This window comes from Euprymna scolopes, chromosome 12 (assembly GCF_053919585.1).
Source record: "Euprymna scolopes isolate OS-2025 chromosome 12, ASM5391958v1, whole genome shotgun sequence".
NCBI classification, from domain to species: domain Eukaryota; kingdom Metazoa; phylum Mollusca; class Cephalopoda; order Sepiida; family Sepiolidae; genus Euprymna; species Euprymna scolopes.
Genome location: NC_136493.1, coordinates 94,331,623 through 94,346,987, shown reverse-complemented (window position 1 = coordinate 94,346,987; position 15,365 = coordinate 94,331,623). Strand labels below are relative to the sequence as shown.

Genomic DNA, 15,365 nt, shown 5'->3' with positions numbered 1-15,365 from the left:
TTGTGAATTTAATCGTCTGGATCAAGAAGACATGTCCGCCGAATAGAAATTAATTCAATTTCTGTTATTACAACCTGCGTGCAACAGTTCACATAAATTCTAGAGTCTCTACAATACAATGAAATGTCGTTAGAAGCGTTTATTGATTTAATACATCCAGTGAAGTTTATCGGAACCTTCAAGTAGAAGGTAGAAGACAATCGATGAAGGAGTATATATATATATATATATATATATATATATATATATATATATATATATATATATAATAAAATAAAATAAAAATTACAATTAAATTTACCAAAATGATCCAAGATGGTAAAACTAAAGTATATTATTAATATTAAAGAATTAATATTTATAAAGTAATCTCAACCAGATGTAAAATAAAATAGGAGATAGAGCTTATAATAAGAGTAAACAGTTAATAAAACATGTTAAAAACACTTTGAAAAAGAGTTAAAAACATTTAATCTGAAAAGGAAACACTTGATGAGTTGATATTCCTTAATCAGAGGATAGGCATTAGCAAAATGCGGGATCGGATTTTGCATACAAAAGTATTTGATGAAACTACAAGTAAGTTAAAGATCTTACTTGATAACAAAAAGTGAAGCAGAGAGAATATGGTGAAGAAAAAGGTGATTACACGTGAATGGATAGTCTGGTGAAAGGTAAATTATCCAATGATGGTAAAATCCAAAAATATAACTCCAAGAAAGTTAATTAAATTTCCATTCGCACAAGTAAAATCCAAGGAAATCACGTAATTGGAACATGGTCCAAAATAATCCAAAAGGCAGAAATCAATGGAATAATTCCCAAATATGTACAAGGAAAAGGGGAAAATTCCAATAATATTAATGAAAGAAAATAAGATATGCGTTTAATACGGCTGCCGAGACAAAAAGTAATTAAGAAAAGTCAGTGAAGAAGAAGAGAAAAACATCAGTGAAGAAGAAGAAGAAGAAGAAAAATTAAATGGTGATAGAATTAAATATGAAATCGAAAGATAATGTCAAAATGACCCAGACAAATGACGTTAAAAGGCGCGAAAAATATAGGGCAAAAACGAGCTCAACTGAAATGTACAGGTTATTACTTAAGAAAATATAAGCAAAGTTATTAAAAAACACTAAATGGAAAAAATAAATAAATAAATTAATAAATAAATAAAAAAATAAAGAAAGAATAAATAGTAAAAATTATTACAAAAATTAAGGGGAAAGGAAGACCGGTATCTGCAAATTCTGGATAAAGCAAGTAAGTATGTAAGCAAATGCATATAGTAAAATATAAGTAAATATACGTGCAGGATATGAATGTATGGGTAGATTGATATATTAGATAGATAGGAATATTTAAAGACTAAAACAGAAATTGCAGATAAAAAACCGGCCAAGCAAAGAAGAAATAAAGAATTAAAATAAAGGATTATTAAATTATAAAGTATTAAGAATGTATGTAGAAAAAAAAACGATATATACCGGTGTCTTTTAATTTGCATAGATATTTCTAGAAATAATAATTATATGGATAAATAAGCGCTAATTTAAATTTTATAAGACATATCAGTGGAGCTTTATATACAGCTTATGCACCGATATTTTATTCACAGTGCTTGCATCGTCTTTATAAAACTTATCATTGTGGCTAAATATACAGCTGACACGTCGACCGCATGATTTAGTTTGTGCATAGAATGAGGTGATAACTAGGGCTATGACAACAGAATATTTTCTTCATTGTTTTTGACTCTCGAGTATATATCCGGCACAGTTAGACACAGTTAATCAACCGAGAACCATATCACTCTTTAAAAAAAGTATGTAAGATATTAACGGATATATACTCAAGAGTTAAAGCAATGGAAAGAATATGCTGTTGTCATAACCCTAGTGATAACAAACTATCTAAAAATGCGAACGCATAATTAAAGTGTTCCTTAATTCTTATATTCCGACAACAGGAATGGTTTTATTCGTTAAATGCACAAGATTAAGTTAAACTCGGTTTTATAATGAGAATGAACAAGATAGTGATAATGATAACGGTGGTGATTATGATAATGATGAAGATTCTCATGCTTGTGGTGGTGGTGGTGGTGATGATGATGATGATGATGATGATGATGATGATGATGATGATGATCGTTAACAGCTTGTGAAGATGACCGTAATAATCTAGTTGTTTTGTTAGTCCAGAAACGGCTCGTCAGTCCGATCCGAGCTATGATGTATCCCCCGCATGTAGGGCACCCGTGGGATTATTCTGTACCAAGGATGTTTACTGGTTTGTCTTTTCAAATAGCACGTTTTCTTCTAATGCTCCTCAATGCGTGTAGTTTCAGCAATAGTTGCCCGATTTGTGGATTGCAGTACGCTAAGAACATCTGTTTGGAGATAGGATTTTCCACGCGTCTGAACATCAACCAAATAGGAACACCTTCAGGTTGTCATAGTTGGGACTAAGGAACACCGTCAGGTTGTCCTTGAACCGTTCTCGCCTTTCTCCTAAAATCCTTTTTCTTTTGATCGGTTAACCGATAAGGAGCTGGTTTGGAACTCTTGAGTCTGACAGGAGACAGTATCAGTGGAAGGACGGTGCGAATTTAATAAAATCGTGTTCTGCACGACCAAAAACAATAATCATACAGCGTTTACTGTTAATACACTAAAAGTCACAATTATAACCTCTATTATTCGCACAAGCACCGCCCTACCAATACTGGCCTCGTAATATGTTTACAAGGCCAGTAATGATTGGGCGGTGATTTTGTAATATAGTGGGGGCGTGTACTTAACCGAGTGTTAATAACAGTTTACTTTTATATATAAACGTTAACGTGTCTTTTAAATGTACATAATGTGTATATATTCATGAGTGGCTCTATGATCGTCTAGTTTTCTCGTGCTCTCATAACCATTCCGTCTTTCTCACAAAAGAGATGTTGCTAGTTTGTCTCTGTTTTATCGTTACTTTTATGGTAGGTGAGCTCTAGTATATTGTCTCTCCCGATTGAACATTCGTAACAAATACTCGCCTATTTACAACAACCGACAGTCACTTTCTTTACACCTTAATGATACATAAAAACACACGAAAATTCCATCAGCAGAGTTGAACACAATACGTTTCTGCTCCCCGACTTACTATAACATAGCCCTCTTCAAATTTAATGTGAATAAATTCCTATTAGGCCGTCCTCTTATATAATATAGTCTATACATATGTTCCGCCACAGCTATTCATGTTGCACTATCCATCCAACAATGCCTACCCTAGATTGACATCAAAGGCTTCATAAATGGTGATCTCAAATAAAAAAAAAAAACAGTAAAAAATGAATTGCATCATGTGTCTACACAAAGGTTTTGAGTAATTTTTCATGAGAAAAACAAAGAGACAACACGTAACGACAGTGTAGAAATCCAAAATAAATTTTCTCAGGACCTGTCCGTTCTTCGGCCATTCTTTAAGTAAATTGAAATTAAGTAAGAAGACATTTATTTCAGTTTATCTATTATAATATAGTTTTATTCATGGCTGTTTGTTCAAAATCTGGTTAAAATATACAAAACATATACTGTTTCACAAATCGGTTTTAATACTAAAACCTAACTATTGTGTATATTTATTCCTGGATGATTTATATATATATATATATATATATATATATATATATATATATATATATATATATATATATATATATATATATATATATATGTATATATATTTCCTATATATTGCTAGTGTATATATATATATACATATATATATATATATATATATATATATATATATATATATATATATATATATATACTAGCAAAAGTACCCGTCGTTGGCTGGGTTCAAAAACAGCCCACAGAAAATGGATTCTGATTTAGGAAAGTATGATAGGTTATGAAAAGGAAGGGTTGTAAATTTTAGTTGAATTTGGAGGTATCAAAACCAAAGCAAAATATGATGAAAGTAAAAATAAAATAGATAACCACCATAATTTATTATACCATACCTGTTCACACTAAAACACTTATCACAATATTCTGTGGATCTATATCAAAAAAACCTTGTTAAACTTTGTGACATATTTCCATTCTATGGGGTTAGGCGCGAACGAGCACCCCATAATTTTATTATACCATATTTCTTCAAACTGAAATATAATCATCAAAGTATACTTACGCAGATAGACATGAAAGGTCTTTATTAAATTTTGTGCCTATTTCCATTTTATGGAGGCCAGGCGCTAACGCAGACGCCACAATTTTATTATATCATCCCTATTTAAGTGAAAACATACTTATCAAAGTATTATTATGTACATCTATATCAAAAACACTTGTAAACGTCTTTTTTTTAATTTTACATTTTTTATTTCCAAACTTTTTGGACCAGGCGCGAACGCAGACCTCCCAATTTAAATGAACCACCGTTCTGCCAGATCAAACATACCCATTCCTGTGTATCGATACATCTTCTATCATTATATGTAATCAGATTTTTAAAATAGTCAACCATATAGGAGCCTATTCGTGACCCGACAGACAGACACACACACACATTCAGCTTTATATATATATATATATATATATATATATATATATATATATATATATATATATATATATTATTTATTCAAGAGAAATCAACATTCAAGAGGTAATCTCATTTGCATATTACATTAAAGAAAATCTGTTTTAATAATTTGCTCTATATTCTTCATAAAAAAATACTAATAAAGATCTTTTAAGTCTCATATTAAGTAATAATATATAATGTTTATTTATTTTTTTATTTTAATTTCCATTTAATTTAATTTATTTTAATTATAATTATAACCAACATCAGTTGCGTTTATAAACGGAAGTAAGTTTTCATTTTTACGTATGAATTATTTCCCTTTAAGCTCTGAGATTTTATTTGGCTGCTCAGAATTCATAGATGAAAATAACTATTTCTTAAAAAGTGCGTGACTAAACTCTCCGCCCGGCAGTATGCTTTTTACCTTACAACGCTTGGTTATGTGTAGCTAGCATTTTAAAAGGAAGACATTTTCTTTTTCTCCCAAATAAAACCTTGCATACATCCGCGCTCTGTTACATAAACGCGTAAGTGTGTTGCTATGTGAGTTCCTTTTCAAGTCGTCTGTTTGATTTTATGAAATAGTTACACCTGTTAAAAAATATATATAATCAGTACATAACTGAGACATACTCATTTAATCTTCAACTCTATCCCAGATATAACAAAACATCGTTCCAATTTACATAATCACTTACGTAAAAAGGTCAATCTTTTGATATCGTTAAACTATTTTGTACAACAGTTCATTTTGTTATTCTACCCTATATGGCTTAAACTAAGTTCCGGACTCGTTTGTTTACAATACATTTTATTTATTTTAAATATTTTCTCCTGAATTTAAAACTATTTGACTTCATTTACAATTTATTGTTACGTTTTTGGCTTAACGGCTGTCAAATATTCACATGTTAAATTCATTATTGTTACAATTTATTTCACTTTGTATCTTTCTGTATTAAATTCTGCAGTGCATCTGCTATTTAATATATTAAAGTCCCCTCAGTCGCATGATCCTAATCTGAAACATTAACAAGTGCAGTGCGTACGTTTTTAGTCGCGTGCAAGCGACTCTACAAGTCACTCCGCCGTCGGTCTGTCGGTCTGTCGGTCAGTCCGTAACACTTTCGTGCTTGGCCTTTTTGGTTAAGATCAAAGGTCTGTTCTTAATAAATGCTGTTTTTTGCTTTTTAAGTTTTTCTTGGCCTTTTGGCCAAGATCAAAGTGTAGTATCTATCCGGCAGATACTGCAAGCAAAGACCATATGTCGGGGCAACCCCACATATAAGACCTTGGTCAATGTAGGGGCAACCTTTCATACCAATTATCACTATCCAGCTCCCCTACTTCCCGGGGAGTTAGTCCCCATTTCCCCTTCACTCCTCACATTAAAAATCGGCCTTGTGCCTAATTTGCTCGGTGGGGGAGAAAATAAATACCAACCCTTAATACCAATTGTCACTATCCAGCGCCCCTACTCCCCGGGGAGTTGGTCCCCTTTTCCCCTTCACTCCTCACATTAAAAATCGGCCTTGTGCCTAATTTGCTCGATGGGGAAGCAAATAAATACCAACCCCACATATAAGACCTTGGTCGATGTAGGGGCAACCCTTCATACCAATTGTCACTATCCAGCTCCCATTTTCCCACCCATCGGGAGCTGGTCCCCTTTTCCCTCCCCTTCCCTCTCTCCACATAAAAAACGGCCTTGTGGCTGATTTGCTTAGTGGGGAAGCAAATAAATACCAACTTCACATATAAGACCTTGGTCAATGTAGGGGCAACCCTTTATACCAATTGTCACTATCCAGCTCCCCTACTCCCCGGGGAGTTGGTCCGCATTTCCCCTTCATTCCTCACATTAAAAATCGGCCTTGTGCTTTTTTTGCTTGGTGAGAGAGCAAATAAATACCCTTTTCTTGGCCTTTTGGCCAAGATCAAAGTGTAGTATCTGTTCTTACTACATGCTGTACTTATGTTTGTAATTTTGTGATATAAAGTGGGGATCACTTTTATATATTAATTTAATGTAAAATGATCACCCACTTTACAACCAGTCAATCTTAAAGCCATTCAAGTCATTCTCCAAACCATTCAACTTGTTTTCGAAGGATTCCAGTTATTTTTTAAGCATTAACGCCATTCTTAAGATCATTCAATTCATCCTTAAGTTCATTAAAGTCATTCTAAGTCATTTACTTTTTATTTATTTAAGTCATTTCAGCCCATTTTTCGGTTATTTTAGTTTATCTTTAAGAATTTCATGTCAATCCTGCATTCACGCATTCATTCATTACACGAGAGCACGTGACTAATGGCTATCGGCCTTGTTTTGTTGAAACGCACATGTGTATTCGCACGTGCGTTCTCTATTCAAGCTGCTCGTTTTGTGTTTTGTCATGAAAATATTGCACCAGTTAAAAATCGTCCTCGGTAAATGACTTCACTATTTTAGCTCCTCTGATTCCAGTCGGTTATACTAACATATATGTATGAAATATGAAATATAGAGATCCTCAGTAGACTATATTGTCATTTACAGTCACCCTAATAAGGCCCAATATGAAAAAGATTCATACAATTAATTATGATTATAACGATATAATTAATTCTTGTTTTTACTATTTGAATTAACCTAATTTATAAAACTCACTATGTCTGAGTATATGTCTGCCTCTTATTCAAAATGCATCTTTTCCAGGCTGCAAGATCTCAAAGCGACTCGAGGCTGGTCAAATGATTGCATTTTGTACACCATTATTTTATTGTTTTTTGACCGGTAAAAATAGCGGGTAAGGGATCAGAATTGAAAAGATTTGGAACTTGTCACATGAAAGTCTATTCATTTTCAACGATTCAATACACGTCTAATGATAGCTCAAACAGTAACGACTAAGGCTTGAGTGCTATATGTTTCGGTTCGATTCGAGATGATGTAACCCAATTAATATATGTTCTTTACTTTTTAAATTATTTTTATATATTGGATACAATATAATATATAATAATCGATAGTGAATTGACTCTATAATAATGAATACGAAATCGGCATGAATTAAAACAATATATTTAAGCCTATTTTATGTCCGGGCAACGCAGAGCACCCACATGTATTGAATAAAGATCAGTTTTAGTATAAATCGTGTTCCTTATTTTTCCCTTATTGGTTGCAGTTTTTCAAATGTTTTCTACTGTTTATTTTTTAATCTCTTTCATTGTTGACAATCTGATAGTTCGACCGATTTTGATTGCTTGTATCATATGTATGACGTCACTTTTCAGCGACCAAGTCTTCTTAATGACAATCGTGTTAATGTTTTATATGGAGAAGCATGTAACTGTTTTCATAGTTATATGCAAGGTTTTATTTAGGAGAGAAATTCGTCTACAAATGGGGAGAAACAGAAATTTCCAATATGGACAATCATGTAACCGTTATCGAAGCTGAGGGGAAGTTCATCAAATACAATTACAAACAATATACTTATTCTCATCCCCGAAAATAATTGTCGCAAAAAACAATGTCACGGAAGAACCCCGGAATACAGTGACCCTAGGATATGTTTTTTTTTTTCGGGTTACGGTGTGGAATACGATATTTCTCCGATCTTTGGTTACGGTATTTGCCCCGATATACGTTTCTATTTCTAATGTTATTTGATTATATGCATGTGTATTATAGATTGTATTGTATTATACTACTAATTTCTAATGCCGTTTTTAATTCCGTATCCAGTGGTTCTACTGTATACACACACACACACACACACACACACACACACACACACACATACACACACACACACACACACATATATATATATATATATATATAATATGTATATATATATTTTTTCTGTACGGCATAATCACGCTGACACACCGGTTCCCGTAAGATCACCGAAGTTAAGCAACATTGAGCCTGGCTAGTACCAAGTTGGTGACCATTTAGAAATTCTAGGCGCTGTATGTGCTTTCCGCTTATCTCGGCATTGTTTCCAGTCGTCCTGAATCTCCACGTGCCACTGGTATTTAACAATGTCGACTCAGGAAAGGTGTGGTTGGTGATTGCGCAACTCTTCCCACAAAAATTTCACTCGCAGGCACCCTTACCGTGGGTATCCATAGTCTGTCAAGACTGAAGGAAGCCTGGATACATATATTCCGGTCCTGGATATGACCTTAAACTATATCCAGTGGTGAGGCCCCAACTTGCGAGCTTTGGGGAGTGTGGAGCCACCCTTTAATTGCCATAGCTCCCAGGTCCACTCTGACCCGGAGTGTTAGTACCTGTTAGGGTCCTAACTATGGGTTAAATAGAATCTGACTTGAAAACAACAAATATATTCTATTAAAAAAATTTTCTTCAAAATCTTTGGATTCGGCATTAAATAACCTGAAAAGGGTTGATATGCCGTAAAACAAACAAAAAAACAACAACCAACCAACCATGTATATATTATTATTTTTACATATATTTTATTATTTTTTATTTAATCATTTTTTACATTTCCCACATTTTTTCACTTGTTGTTTTTAAAGGACTTGTAATCTTTGAAATTTATAACTATAATAAATTGCGGTTTCACTTAATGGCATAACCAGCAAGTTCTAGCATTGTTACAAATATAATTTGCTGATTTCTTTCTGTCCTCTGATGAGCAGAATAGCAAGAATGGTATTTTTTGAAACTGTGTGGAATAAGGACTTTGTAAATTGTTTTTTTGGAATATTCAGTCGAACAATACATTTTGGTTGTAAAGTTTTACTTACAGTTTTAATTTTCTTTGTCTCTTATATATATATATATATATATATATATATATATATATATATATGACACTTGTTCACATCAGGCAATTGCTACTTAAAAGTGTCTACAATCTGAGATTGATTTAAAGACTGTGCATAGTTTAGCAGTATACATTTTAACTACTGTAGGCTAATACAGTCAGATTAGCAGGGAACATGGAGGGGTACGATTTTGCCGCTTGTCGGATCAATCGTAAGAGTATGCACGTCGAGGGTACACAAGTGCTGTGAGGTCATCAGAGCTCATCCCATCAAACCACTTGTAAAACAGGGATGCAACATTGCGGCGATGGGACAGACATTTGAGCTTGGCGGATAGTGCGGACTCTATTAGATTTTTAGACTATTTTCTCGACCCTATGAAAGAGTGAGGATCTGGTGGTACATTCACCTGCCCAGATGTTGAAACAATATTCCATGCCTGGCTGAATTTTGTCTTTGTATACATGTAGGGTACTCTCTGGTGTAAGTAATTTTCTGAGAGTCTTTTTTATTATGTTCATGTCTTAAAATATGTTACGTTATTACGCGTAGTCATGCTTTTTTATGCAGATCAGAACGGATATCCTGTTCTCTCATGAGAAACCTGTTTCAGTTTTCCTCGAGAGCAACCTGTAAATATGTTTCTTTCTCGCCCGATAGAAATTGACAAAAGACCGGAAAGCAGTCAAATGAAATTCGTAACCGGATACGTCACCTCACACATTCATTTGTCGTTATTGTTCCGTCCGAACTGAAAACAACAATTACCCTCTCCCATCGCCATTGAGCACTTCAAAGGGAAACTGAATTTTCTTAGCGAATACACAACCACATTAATAAACCTTCTCCTTGACTGAACTTGGAGTGCTCCGTCAGCATTCAGAAAAGTCTCTGCGCATGAGCAGACCCAAACTTATTTCTTGATTTGTAAAGTTAAAACGGTCTTACTAATATGACGTCATATTTGAGGTTTGCGCTAGGCGCATTTCAGTTAAGAAATTAAGCGATATTTATTAAGACATCGTTACTATAATAGAAATTTATTTAAGAAGAAACTTAACTTTAGAAAAGGCAGAACAATGCAAAGGTGTGATGGATAGACTCAAGCTGATGAAACTAAAGATATAATGGTGGAACCAACTATGCAATTTCTACATATTAAATATTGTATACAAAATAATATATATATATATATATATATATATATATATATACATACATACATATATATACATATATATACATATTTATACACATATACATATACACATATTTATATATATATACATATATACATATATATACATACATATTTATATATATATAAATATATATACATATATATACATATATATATATACACATATGTATACATATATACATATATATACATATATACATATATATACATATATATTTATATATATATATATATATACTTGTTTATTGTTATATAAACATGCTCACATCCCGCTGCTACAAATAGCCACTTGTTTCAATCAAACAACAGATATCATCAGGCAGCGACTTGACTATTCAAAAGTTCAATGAATTCATTGAACTTTTAAATAGTCAAGTCGCTGCCTGATGATATCTGTTGTTTGATTGAAACAAGTGGCTATTTGTAGCAGCGGGATGTGAGCATGTTTATATAACAATAAACAAGTATTATCAGCTCTTTTTATTGAGCACTATCTAACAACCTCGTTGAATTCATTAGTCCATTACTTTTGAATACAAAAAACCCGAGTATATATATATATATATATATATATATATATATATATATATATATATATATATATATATATATATATATATATATATATATATATATATATATATATATATATATATATACTGGCGAAACAAAAAAAACAGCAAGAAGGAATAACTTGATTTTTGTATTTTTTTCGGATATTGCAATTGTTTCGCCCTAAACCAGACATTTTAAAATTTTATATTATTTTTAAATGTTCGTAGTTACATCTCATCAGATATGTTTGAAAAAATACTATATTTGTATGTATCTTGACACATTTTTAGTCTGTTAAAACTACATCGGCCAGTGATTACCACCCCCTCGTGTTTATGATATATATATATATACATATATACATATATATATATATATATATATATATATATATATATATGCTCGATTACAGAAATGTTAATCATGTTGCTTAATATTTTAGTCAATTCACATTGCTTAAATGCTTATTGATATATGTGCATTACCATTGGTTAATAGATTTTAAATATATTACACCCTTGGAATAATTTCTACTAATACACACACACACACACACACACACACACACACACACACACATATATATATGTATATATATATATATATATATTGTTATACATACACATGAATTGGATCAATAAATGTGAAACCGCATAGCTAGTTCTCGCTTTACATTTTAAGTTGCTTCAGTTTGAATCTATCCGTTACACCATTTGCATTGTTCTGCTTTTAATAAACATAAAATTATTCTGATAATAATACGACCCCCCCAATCTCCTTGACCCTTTGCAACTATGTTGTACTCTATCAGCTGATGTTCGTGCCATTACATTGGGTTTGTTCGTAAGAGAAAGATGTAATTCCTTGCAATTTCAGTTCCCTCGGGTTCATATAGTGTAATTTCTTTGGTTTTGTTCCTGTTGTAACTTCCATACAGTCATGACCATTGTTTGTACTCACTAGCATTTCTCACAAAGGTCATCATCAGAGACTGCCCACTGACAAGGTGTTATTTCCTGAAGTCTGGACGACAGCAAGTTTCCTTAGAATCCGCTAATCTTAATCACTTTCGACAACTTTTACAAAATGACATTGCGTTATCGCAGCAACCGATCGCCATTGATTTATCGTTGGATATGACCATTAGGCATCACTGGAATCTAATTGACAATAAATCTTTCCAATGTCCCAGTTCTGTTTGAACTCATAGGGTGGGAGTTTGGTGAGTGCTTTTTTTTTTCCTCGGTCTTTTCATAGTCTTTGACTCTTCCCGGATATTTGGTATGGTGCCAGTTGATACCGGCACTACATTTTGTGGAAAGAGAGTGAACTCCTCCTCCTCCTCCTCCTCATCATCATCATCATTCATTCATTCATTAGGAGTTATCAAACTGTCCATCACTAGCGGTCGTTAACTAATGATAACCTTTAGTGTACTTTTACCCAGGGTTGCGGAGTCGGAGTCGGAGGGAGTCGGAGGTTTTAGCTGGAGTCGGAGTCGGAGTCGGAGTCGGGGTCGGATTTCTAAAAGTACTAGGAGTCGGAGTCAGAATTTTTTATCCGACTCCGACTCCTTAAGTCCCCCCCCCAATTTTTTTTAAATGGTTTTCCAGACACCACAGACTTAGAGGGAACCTGCGATGAAGAGGATTTTGAAAAGCTTTTGGATCAAGAAGATCATAAAGCAAGGTCAAAGCGGCATAAGCTACAGGAAACAGCTAAAACGCTATCTTCAGTGAATAAAGCCTTAGCAAGTTTCAAGCTAGACTTTCATGCTGCATTACAGCAAGTAGAACAACTAGATAGAAAGTCTAAGTTAAATGTTCATGAAGCTATAAAGCAGTACCCTGTGATAGTGAAAGAATCTGCAATTTTGGCAGCAGCACTTCCTCCAACACAAGTGAGTGTTGAACGTTTGTTTTCAGCGCTAAGGCTAATCAGGACAGACCAAAAGGCTGCAATGAAAGAGAAGCTCACTGAAGCCATCTTGTTTTTGAGAGTAAATTATTAAATTCTTATTTGCAACTTTTAATTCTATAATTATAAATAAAGCCTATTTTTTATGTTTACAAATAAGACATTTTTATAGATTGATTTTTTTCCTAATATTGTGATAGAAGATTTATGAGAATGGACAAATGCAATAACATATGAGTTTTTTCGGGAGAGGGTACAAAGGAAAAAGAAAATATATAGCTTGAAGTGCAACTCTGCTATGACAGATTTGAATATGCTGATAGGCTGGTAAATGATTCGGAGTCGGGAGTCGGAGTCGGGAGTCGAAGTCGGAGTCGGGAGTCGGAGTCGGAGTTGAAGATATTAAAGGAGTCGGAGTCGGAGTCGGCATCCTAGTAATTCTAGGAGTCGGAGTCGGACTTTTACCATCCGACTCCGCAACCCTTCTTTTACCTGATAAGTTAACTGACAACTTTTACGGTTTCTCTTCTCTTGGTCGTGCTTTGCTTTCTTTTTTTTTTTTTTTTTTTATTACAACGTCCAAATGACTCCTTAGTGTTCGCAGATTATGTCAGTCCCTTTCTACATTCGAGGATTATCCTTTAGATTTCAGCTGTTTTTATTCTGTCGTTCGTTGCATCTTCTCAGCCTTCTATCTGATTCCAATTATCCCCATCCTTTTTTTTCCCGATGTTTTTCAGGATTGTTTCTATTGCCTCCACTATTAATGCTATTATTTTGACTTTAATGCGCATCGTTTTTGAACTGTCGGCTAAAATAATCGTAAAACAAAGCATAGAAATTCATCGGAATCCTGGCTGTAATAACAAAAACAAAAAGGGTCACCATCTCATACAACTTATCCATTGTCACAAAGGTGATTTCCGCCAGTCTGGGATCCGATGGTAACTTAATCCGCACCACAATTAGTCTCATCCGTCATTCGCTACGGGAGCTGATTTATTACGTCTAGCCGCGCCATACGGTTGGAAGGGACGGAAGAATTATTGATTTTTTTAAAACGTGGGCAGAGGCGTAGTGAACACACAAACAAATACAAAAAATATAGAAATATTAAATTAACGAAAAGTAAATTTTGTTGGCTTTATGTTTCTACATAAAGACGGACTTTTCACAGACTTTTAAGTTTTGAATCATTCCAGCATTCCATTAGAGTCAATCACTTATCAATGCATAATATCATATCTCTCTCTCTCTATCTATCTATCTCTCTCCCTCCCTTCCTCTCTCTCTCTCTCTCTCTCTTTGCCTAAACCGAAAGCAAATTTCATAAACTAAGCTTCTTTTCTAGAACTGTTCACCTTTGGAACTTTGTTTCGCTTATCTACTTTCCAGCTGACTACAATATCTCCAAGTCCAATATAAACAATTTCTTGGTGAGCTGTCCCCTTATATAATCAAATTATACACAATCTCCACCACTCACGATCACTACGCTATTGTCTTGGTGGTAACCCTTCACTCCATAACTCTCGTCCTCGAAACGTTTTAAAGCCTTGATAAGTGGTGACTCTCTTGCAAAAATATTCAAATTTAATTCGTTTCACAGACGGCATTAATATAATGACTTTCCAACTATTATTGAAATGTTTTTTAAAAACTAGATTTGATTTAAGCTTCTCTTAAATTTTGGTTGCAGATGTCCAAATTAATGCTTTCCAATTATGCGCAACTGATTAGCTTTTACTTTTCAAAGATCATAGTGATTCTATGAAAATCCATTCGTTAAAAGTCTTTATATTATTATTATATATCTTGTTTGTAAAGAATTTAACTCTACATTTTTTATCGCTTCAATATTTCCTATAATAGAGCTCTATCTCAATTATCGAGCATCACAGGGTGGACAGATAAAGTTGTCGTCCTAAAGAAAACCACACAACAGATTTATTTGAAAACTTTTATTGAAAAAAAAAATCAATTCAGATAACAATGTTGTAGAGCTGACATCTATTTAATGTAGCCGCCTCCAGTCTCAATTACCGTCTCGATACAGGTCGAGAACTGGAAGCATACCTTTTCCACAACCCCCGGAGGGAGCACAAGGTTGGTGGCGATCAGGCTAGTTTTCTTACTGTGGAGGTCATGTTGGTGATATTCACGACGTATGACCAAAGGAAGTAGTCCAGCGGGTTCAGGTCGGGGTTTGATGAGGGCCAGTGAGAGAAGGATAGTAAATCCTAGCATTCCTTCTGAAGACAAGGCTGGGTCTCGTTGGACTTGTGGACTGGTGGCAAGTCTTGCTCTC

General features: G+C 33.8%; 1 pseudogene; it reads left to right on the top strand.

Annotated features, from left to right (window-relative positions):
* The first annotated feature begins 6,500 nt into the window (after positions 1 to 6,500).
* On the top strand, positions 6,501 to 6,637 carry LOC145291693 (U2 spliceosomal RNA; annotated as a pseudogene).
* The last annotated feature ends 8,728 nt before the right edge of the window (positions 6,638 to 15,365 follow it).